This window comes from Triticum dicoccoides, chromosome 4A (genome assembly GCF_002162155.2).
Source record: "Triticum dicoccoides isolate Atlit2015 ecotype Zavitan chromosome 4A, WEW_v2.0, whole genome shotgun sequence".
Lineage (NCBI taxonomy): Eukaryota > Viridiplantae > Streptophyta > Magnoliopsida > Poales > Poaceae > Triticum > Triticum dicoccoides.
Genome location: NC_041386.1, coordinates 170,860,567 through 170,869,878, shown reverse-complemented (window position 1 = coordinate 170,869,878; position 9,312 = coordinate 170,860,567).

The following is a 9,312-nucleotide window of genomic DNA, read 5'->3' as shown; positions in this document are numbered from 1 at the left end:
AAATGTGACAATTGCTAACATGATTCAGACAGACTTAAGCATAGATACGAGTGAGAAACTCTCATCGTAGTCAACACCTTGAACTTGCCGAAAACCTTTTGCGACAATTCTAGCTTTGTAGATAGTAACACTACTATCAGCGTCCGTCTTCCTCTTGAAGAACCATTTAATCTCAATGGCTTGCCGATCTTTGGGCAAGTCAATCAAAGTCCATACTTTGTTCTTGTACATGGATTTCATCTCAGATTTCATGGCCTCAAGCCATTTCGCGGAATCTGGGCTCATCATCGCTTCCTCATAGTTTGTAGGTTCGTCATGGTCAAGTAACATGACCTCCAGAACAGGATTACCGTACCACTCTGGTGCAGATCTCACTTTGGTTTACCTACGAGGTTCGGTAGTAACTTGATATGAAGTTACATGATCATCATTAGCTTCCTCACTAATTGGTGTAGTAGTCACAGGAACAGATTTCTGTGATGAACTACTTTCCAATAAGGGAGCAGGTACAGTTACCTCATCAAGTTCTACTTTCCTCCCACTCACTTCTTTCAAGAGAAACTCCTTCTCTAGAAAGGATCCATTCTCAGCAATGAATATCTTGCCTTCGGATCTGTGATAGAAGGTGTACCCAACATTTTCTTTTGGGTATCCTATGAAGACGCACTTCTCCGATTTGGGTTTGAGCTTATCAGGTTGAAATTTTTTCACATAAGCATTGCAACCTCAAACTTTAAGAAATGACAACTTTGGTTTCTTGCCAAACCACAGTTCATACGGTGTCATCTCAACGGATTTAGATGGTTCCCTTTTTAACGTGAATGCAGCTGTCTCTAATGCATAACCCCAAAACTATAGTGGTTAATCGGTAAGAAACATCACAGATTGCACTATATCCAATAATAGTACGGTTATGACGTTCGGACACACCATTATGCTGTGGTGTTCCAGGTGGCACGATTTTGTGAAACTATTCCACATTGTTTTAATTGAAGACCAAACTCGTAACTCAAATATTTATCTCTGCGATCAGATCGTAGAAACTTTATTTTCTTGTCACGATGATTTTCCACTTCACTCTGAAGTTCTTTGAACTTTTCAAATGTTTCAGACTTATTGTTCATCAAGTAGATATACCCATATCTGCTCAAATCATTTGTGAATGTCAGAAAATAACGATACTCGCCGCGAGCCTCAACACTCATCGGACTGCATACATCAGTATGTATTATTTCCAATAAGTCAGTTGCTCGCTCCATTGTTCCGGAGAACGGAGTCTTAGTCATCTTGCCCATGAGGCATGGTTTGCAAGCATCAAAAATGATTCATAATCAAGTGATTCCAAAAGCCCATCCGCATGGAGTTTCATCATGCACTTTACACCAATATGACCTAAACGGCAGTGTCATAAATAAGTTGCACTATCATAATTAACTTTGCATCTTTTGGCTTCAATATTATGAATATGTGTATCACTACGATCGAGATCCAAGGAACCATTTTCATTGGGTGTATGACCATAGAAGGTTTTATTCATGTAAACAGAACAACAATTATTCTCTAACTTAAATGAATAACCGTTTTGCAATAAACATGATCAAATCATATTCATGCTCAACGCAAACACCAAATAACATTTATTTAGGTTTAACACTAATACCGAAAGTATAGGGAGTGTGCGATGATGATCATATCAATCTTGGAACCATTTCCAACACACATCGTCACTTCACCCTTAACTAGTCTCTGTTCATTCTGCAACTCCCGTTTCGAGTTACTACTCTTAGCAACTGAACCAGTATCAAATACCGAGGGGTTGCTATAAACACTAGTAAAGTACACATCAATAACATGTATATCAAATATAGCGTTGTTCACTTTGCCATCCTTCTTATCCGCCAAATACTTGGGGCAGTTCTGCTTCCAGTGACCAGTCCCTTTGCAGTAGAAGCACTTAGTCTCAGGCTTAGATCCAGACTTGGGCTTCTTCACTTGAGCAGCAACTTGCTTGCCGTTCTTCTTAAAGTTCCCTTTCTTTCCCTTTGCCCTTTTCTTGAAACTAGTGGTCTTGTTAATCATCAACACTTGATGCTCTTTCTTGATTTCTACCTTCATCGATTTCATCATCATGAAAAACTCGGGAATCATTTTCGTCATCCCTTGCATACTATAGTTCATCATGAAGTCCTACTAACTTGGTGATGGTGACAAGAGAATTTTGTCAATCACTATTTTTATCTGGAAGATTAACTCCCACTTGATTCAAGCGATTGTAGTACCCAGACAATCTGAACACATGCTCACTGCTTGAGCTACTCTCCTCCATCTTTTAGCTATAGAACTTGTTGGAGACTTCATATCTCTCAACTCGGGTATTTGCTTGAAATATTAACTTTAACTCCTGGAAGATCTCATATGATTCATGACGTTCAAAACATTTTTGAAGTCCCGATTCTAAGCTGTTAAGCATGGTGCACTAAATTATCAAGTAGTCATCATATTGAGCTAGCCAAACGTTCATGACATCTGCATCTGCTCCTGCAATAGGTCTGTCACCTAGCGGTGCATCAAGGACATAATCCTTCTATGCAACAATGAGGACAATCCTCAGATCATGGATCCAATCTGCATCATTGCTACTAACATTTTTCAACTTAGTTTTCTCTAGGAACATATCAAAAATAAAACAGAGGAGCTAAACGCGAGCTATTGATCCGCAACATAGATATGCTAATACTATCAAGACTAAGTTCATGATAAATTGAAGTTCAATTAATCAAATTACTTAAGAACTCCCACTTAGATAGACATCTCTCTAATCATCTAAGTGATCACGTGATCCAAATCAACTAAACCATAACTGATCATCACGTGAAATGGAGTAGTTTTCAATGGTGAACATCACTATGTTGATCATATCTACTATATGATTCACACTCGACCTTTCGGTCTCAGTGTTCCGAGGCCATATCTGCATATGCTAGGCTCGCCAAGTTTAACCTGAGTATTCTGCGTGTGCAAAACTGGCTTGCACCCGTTGTAGATGGACGTAGAGCTTATCACACCCAATCATCACGTGGTGTCTGGGCACGACGAACTTTGGCAACGGTGCATACTCAGGGAGAACACTTTTATCTTGAAATTTAGTGAGAGATCATCTTATAATGCTACCGTCAATCAAAGCAAGATAAGATGCATAAAAGATAAACATCACATGCAATCAATATAAGTGATATGATATGGCCATCATCATCTCGTGCTTGTGATCTCCATCTTCGAAGCACCGTCACGATCACCATTGTTACCTGCGCAACACCTTGATCTCCATCATAGCATCGTTGTCGTCTCGCTAATCTTATGCTTCTACGACTATCACTACCGCTTAGTGATAAAGTAAAGCATTACAGGGCGATTGCATTGCATACAATAAAGCGACAACCATATGGCTCCTGCCAGTTGCCGATAACTTGGTTACAAAACATGATCATCTCATACAATAAAATTTAGCATCATGTCTTGACCATATCACATCACAACATGCCCTGCAAAAACAAGTTAGATGTCCTCTACTTTGTTGTTGCAAGTTTTACGTGGCTGCCTGTCGTGGTTCTAAGTCTGACAGTAATGTAGGGGGGTAAGTATGGAGAGGCAAGATCTTAGCTATGAAGAAGTTGTAAGCACACGAGGTTTACGAGTTCAGGCCCTTCTCGGAGGAAGTAATAGCCCTACGTCTCTGAGCCCTGAGGCGGTCGACTGGATTATGCGTGTATGGTTTACAGGGGTGCGAACCCTTTACACTGAGGAGGGGGTGGCTTATATAGAGTTCGCCGGACCCCTCCGGCCCTCAGTTATGCAGGGTTTTAAATACATTAAGGTCAGGCGTTACTGGTAACGCCCCTAATAAAGTGCTATGATGACCATAAAGGCTACTTAATAACCGACCGTTAGCATGCGGAGTGCCTTTAGGTCTCCTGGCCGTCGAGTGGTTTGGTCTTGGTCGAGTGATCGCTTCTTGGTCGAGTGTCTTCGAGTCTGTCGAGTGGAACACCTCCAAGTCGATTGAAAGGTGATTTCTTCTAGGGATGTCCTTGGGTAGGGCAGTTTGGACAGGTCCATGACCCTACCCTAGGTACATAGCTTTGTCATTAGCCCCCGAATGGATCGAGGTTTGAGTGGGGAAGGAGTTGAGGATTTTCCAGATTCATTTTTCGTGCCATGAGCATATCTGGTTTCGGATCAATGAACCTGAGTGATGACAGCAACTTCCTTTTCAGTCGCCTTGATCCATTCTTAGCTTTTTGTCGAGTGAGTTTCTTTACTTGAAAGGCTCCGACTGACGATGCGGTGGAGATCTTCGGTCTGACAAGTTGTTTTGCTTCCCGCAGATTTCGCGGGATCCGAATTTTGGGAAGCGCGCGAGACGGGGGAGGCCACAGTAATCGGATGGGATAGAGCGGAGCCGCCTCGATACCCACGCCACCTTTTTCGCCACGTATCACGCGCGCGATTGTTACGGGATTTGACAGGGCCGCTCGGGCCTACCAGTCAGCCACTCAGAAGCGGCTTCATATAAGGCGTCGGACTGGGGCCTCTTCGAACAACGCGTCCTCATTATCTATTCTCCTCTTCATGCTCCCTCGCCGCGCTTGCTCTCGCCCCAGCGCCACCGCTCCGTACGCGTTTTGCCGGCGACGATGGGGAAGGAGAAGACGGCGGCTCTAGAGCGGGTGAAGAAGGCGACGACGAGGTCGAAGGGGAAGGTGACCAGTCGGGGCGGATCCTCCTCGCGAACCAGCCTGCCGAAGGGCTGGATCTAGGGCGACTGGATCCACTCAACGATCACCCAAGAAGACCTCAACGACCTAGCCGAAGGAGGGCTGATCCCCTATGAATCGGCGCGGCTGCCGGAGAAGGAATCCGAGCCGCAACCTCGGGAGGGTGAGCATGTTCTCCTTGCCACCCACGTCGACCGTGGATTTTCCTTGCCTCCTCACCCTTTCTTTCGGGGATTTCTAAACTTATTTGGGGCACAACTCCACCACTTCACTCCCAACACAATCGTTTATCTCGCTGCTTTTGTTTCTTTGTGTGAGAATTTCCTGGGTTGTCGGCCTCACTGGGGCCTTTTCAAGCACATTTTCACTTGTCGCTCCCAGACGGTGAAAAAAGCTAATCTGAGTGACGAGAGGACTCAAGTGATTCAGATGTGCGGGGGTCTTGGTGTCCAGATGAGAGGAAAAAGCTCCTTTCCGGCCATGATTCTTCCCGACTCAGTTCGCGGATGGCAGTCGACCTGGTTTTACTGCAAATACCAGTCGACTCCAGGGCAGTCGACTGGCCTCCCTCCTTTCACCATGGACCGAGTGAGGAAACCCTCCCCTTTGAAGGTGCTCCCGGAGGAGAAGGCGCAGGTGAGGGTGCTGGTAGAGCGAGTGGTCCAGCTTATCCGTGACGGGGTCACCGGCAGGGATCTCTTGGAGGTCTTCCTTCAGCGGCGCATCCAGCCTCTTCAAGCCCGAGACCATCCGATGTGGATGTATTCGGGTCTTGAAGACTCCACTCGGATTCACCCGGAGGAGGTTGATGACGACACACTGGAGAAGTGGCTGTCGGGCATGACCGGGAACAAGGACAACCCTAGGAGAGCCAGGAGAGTTCCTCCATTCGACCAGTCTCATGTACCAGAGAAGGTCCGATTTTGAGCTTTTGTTTGTAATCTGAATTCACTCGCGCAGCTGCCTATACTGAGTCGACTGACTTTGTTCTTCCTGCTTCCTTTCAGGCCATTATTAAAATGTATTCAATGCCCAACGGAGAGCAAGAGCAGGACCTGGAAGGAGAAGCGAGCGGCGGCGACAGTGGCGAATGGGAGTCTGGCGATGGAGGGGACGAAGAGAGCGACGATCCAAGTGACGAAGAAGAAGTCGAGTCGCCTCCTCGCAGGGAGAGGCGGTCCAAACTTGACCAAGAACGACCGAGCGCCCGTGAAAAGGTGATTGCTCAAGCTAGTCAGTCTTCAAAGCGTCCTCGGACCTCTTCGCCAACTCCGACTGAAAAAGCGTCAAAGCATCCCAAAGTCGCAGAGCCGAAGCTTCGGAAGGCGTTGCCGAAGATTAAGATTGACATCCCCATCGCTTCCGTGTGAGTGTCTCCCTTCATATTTACTCGACGCCCTGTGCTGTTTGTTTTTCTTGTTTTAACCGGACGAACTTTGGAACTGTCAGCGCTGCTACTTCCGGGACCTCAGCTTACAGGGATGATGATGAGGTGATGGAGGATGCGGTCACTTCTAATCTGGGTATGATTTCTGCCATACTGTCTTTATTTTGGTCGATTCAACTGCAATGTGTACCATTGGGTGATGTGATTTTGTCGATTGAACTTTGAACAGCCCCTAACATTATTGACCTCCCTGATAATGATGATGAAGAGCCCGAGAGGCCTTTGACGAGGAAAAATAGGCAAGCTCCTGCGAGCGAGGTGCCACAATCGACGCCGAGGGCGGAGCCAGTCATTCAGGACACTGGCGATGCCAATCGGGGTTCTGTTACCTTCGCCGTGCCATTGTCGAGTGCCTTGCCTTCCTCGTCGACTGCTCAGGCCCCTGTCAACCCGCCTTCAGTTTTTGCGACGCATCATGTCCCAGAGGACGAGGTAAATGCCGCCAGGGAAGCCATACGCTAGGCGGGCATTATGATGGAGAAGATGAAGACGGTGCGGGACGCCAGCCAAGCCGCCTACGATGCCAGCTCGGCTCTCCAGAGCAACGTTCAGGTTAGTTGGTCGTCGCTTGTTCTGTTAGGATATGCTATCTGAAGACTCTTTCCGAAAATCTTTGCATCTATACACCCACTGGGTGCGTCGATTAAATTTTTGAACTAGTGGGGGCACGCTGAGTGCACCCACTGGGTGTAGTCCCCGAGACTACGGTGGACTGCTGGCAGTCGACTATAGTCTTTGTATTTTGTCGAGTGTAAACCGAACTGGTAGTTTGTCTCTTCCACTCGATCTGGTCGAGTGGGATCAGAACCGGTGGGGGCACGCCAAGTGCACCCACTGGGTGTAGTCCCCGAGACCGCGGTCGACTGCTGGTAGTCGACTGTGGTCTGAGTTCTACTTTCTCTCCCTTTTTTTACTCCCTGCACTCGACTCCAGCGGGCCGGTCGAGTGGGATCAGAACCGGTGGGGGCACGCAAAGTGCACCCACTGGGTGTAGTCCCCGAGACTATGGTGGACTGCGGGCAGTCGGCCGTAGTCTTAGTACTTAATGTCTTTGTCGTTTTTTGCTATAAAATAACTTCTCCCCTTTGATTTCATAAATCTTGTGATCTTGGAGCTCGCTTTGCTGACTTGGAGAAACAGCAGACTCAACTGAACCTTGACTTGGAGCTGGCCAAGACAGAGCTGCAAAAGGTCAAGGACGGCGCCACTGGTAAGACGAGTTTGTCGACTGGTCTGTCTTAGGCTTGAGTACCCTTCCGCTCTTTCTGAATCAAGCATCATTTCTTTGCAGAAAAACTGAGAGAAGCTCTGGCGAAGAAGGATCAGGATTTGGCTGCTGCTCAAAAGGAAGCTGACGACAGAACCGCCCTGGCTGAACAGAAACTGGCTTCGGTCGGCCAGTTGGAAGAAGAGAATACCAAGATGAAATCTGCTCTGAACGAAGCCAACAAGGAGTGCTCGCGCTGGAAGAAGGAGAACCTCAACCTGGGTGAGAAGATGGAAGGCATCGCTCGCAGGAGGGACGATCTGGAGAGCTATCTGAGGAGCCTTGCCAAGAAGTTGTTCATCAAGCTTGAAGGTGCACATTTTGTTCCGACTGATTTTTTTTGTGTCGACTCAGCGTATGAAATTGACTTATTCTTGGATCGTGAATGCAGAGTTTTGCCAGAACTTCGAGGAGGAGACTGGGCGGATCGAACCAGGTTTGGATCCAATCAATTCTCCCATGAAAGATGAAACTGCCATTAATCTGCTTCGGCTGGAATCCCACATCGACGGTGTCGTGGACTACTTGGCTCGACTGAAGGTCGCCATGTCATGGATCGACCCGGCACTTTGGCCAGAGGCCACGCTCCAAAATGATCTTGAGTCCCTGATGACTCAACTTAACGAAATCCCTGACCGAGTGCAGGAGTGGAAGAAGTCTTCTGCCCGGTGTGGCGCTGATGTGGCTCTGTCTTTGGTTCGCGTCCATTGCAAGGAGGTGCGACAAGATAAGCTGGCAGCAATCAAGGTCGCCAACACCCAGAAGCATGACTTCCGATCTTTTATGGAGACTTTCATCGCTGCAGCCAGTCGGATCGCCGACAGCGTGGACTTAGACGAGTTCGTCGAGCCTGCTAGTCCTCCTCCCGCGGAGTAAACAAACTTTTATGCCTCACCTTAAATTTGCCTCGGAATGCCGAGTGGTTTTTGTAACCATTAAACTCTTTCGGGCAGAATGCCTGAGCACTTCGATTCGTGGTCCGGAACCTTTGGGATTTATCAGAACTTGGTTTATCGTTGAATATCTTCATGAATCCCCTGCTGAGTGAACCTGTTCTTTATTCGAGACAACTTTTGTATTTGTAGCGCAGCTCCGAAGGAGAAGGAAGCAGTCGACCCGCGCCTTGTTGCCCTTGCGGGTCGGTGATGGAGTGCGCATTGTATTTGTGGCGAAGCTCCTCAAGAGAAGGTGGCAGTCGACCCGCACCTTGTTACTGCAGAGCGGTACGGAGCGCACATTGTATTTGTGGCGAAGCTCCCCAGGAGAAGGTGGCAGTCGACCCGCACCTCGTTACTGCAGAGCGGGATGGAGCGCACATTGTATTTGTGGCGAAGCTCCCCAGGAGAAGGTGGCAGTCGACCTGCACCTCGTCGTCCTTGAGGATTGAGATGTGTTTCGTACTTAGGCGAGCACTGGACTGCAGCTAAGCCCCCGAGTGGGAGGATTGCTCTCCACTCGGTAGGATTTTTTCAAACTTAGGCGAGTGCCGGACTGCAGCTAAGTCTCCGAGTGAGAAGACTTAGGCGAGTACTGGACTGCAGCTAAGCCCCCGAGTGGGAGGATTGCTCTCCACTCGACGGGATTTTTTCAAACTTAGGCAAGCGCCGGACTGCAGCTAAGTCTTCGAGTGAGAAAACTTAGGCGAGTATTGGGCTGCAGCTAAGGCCCCCGAGTGGGAGGATTGCTCTCCACTCGACAGGATTTTTTCAAACTTAGGCGAGCGCCGGACTGCAGCTAAGTCTTCGAGTGAGAAAACTTAGGCGAGTACTGGGCTGCAGCTAAGGCCCCCGAGTGGGAGGATTGCTCTCCACTCGACAAGATTT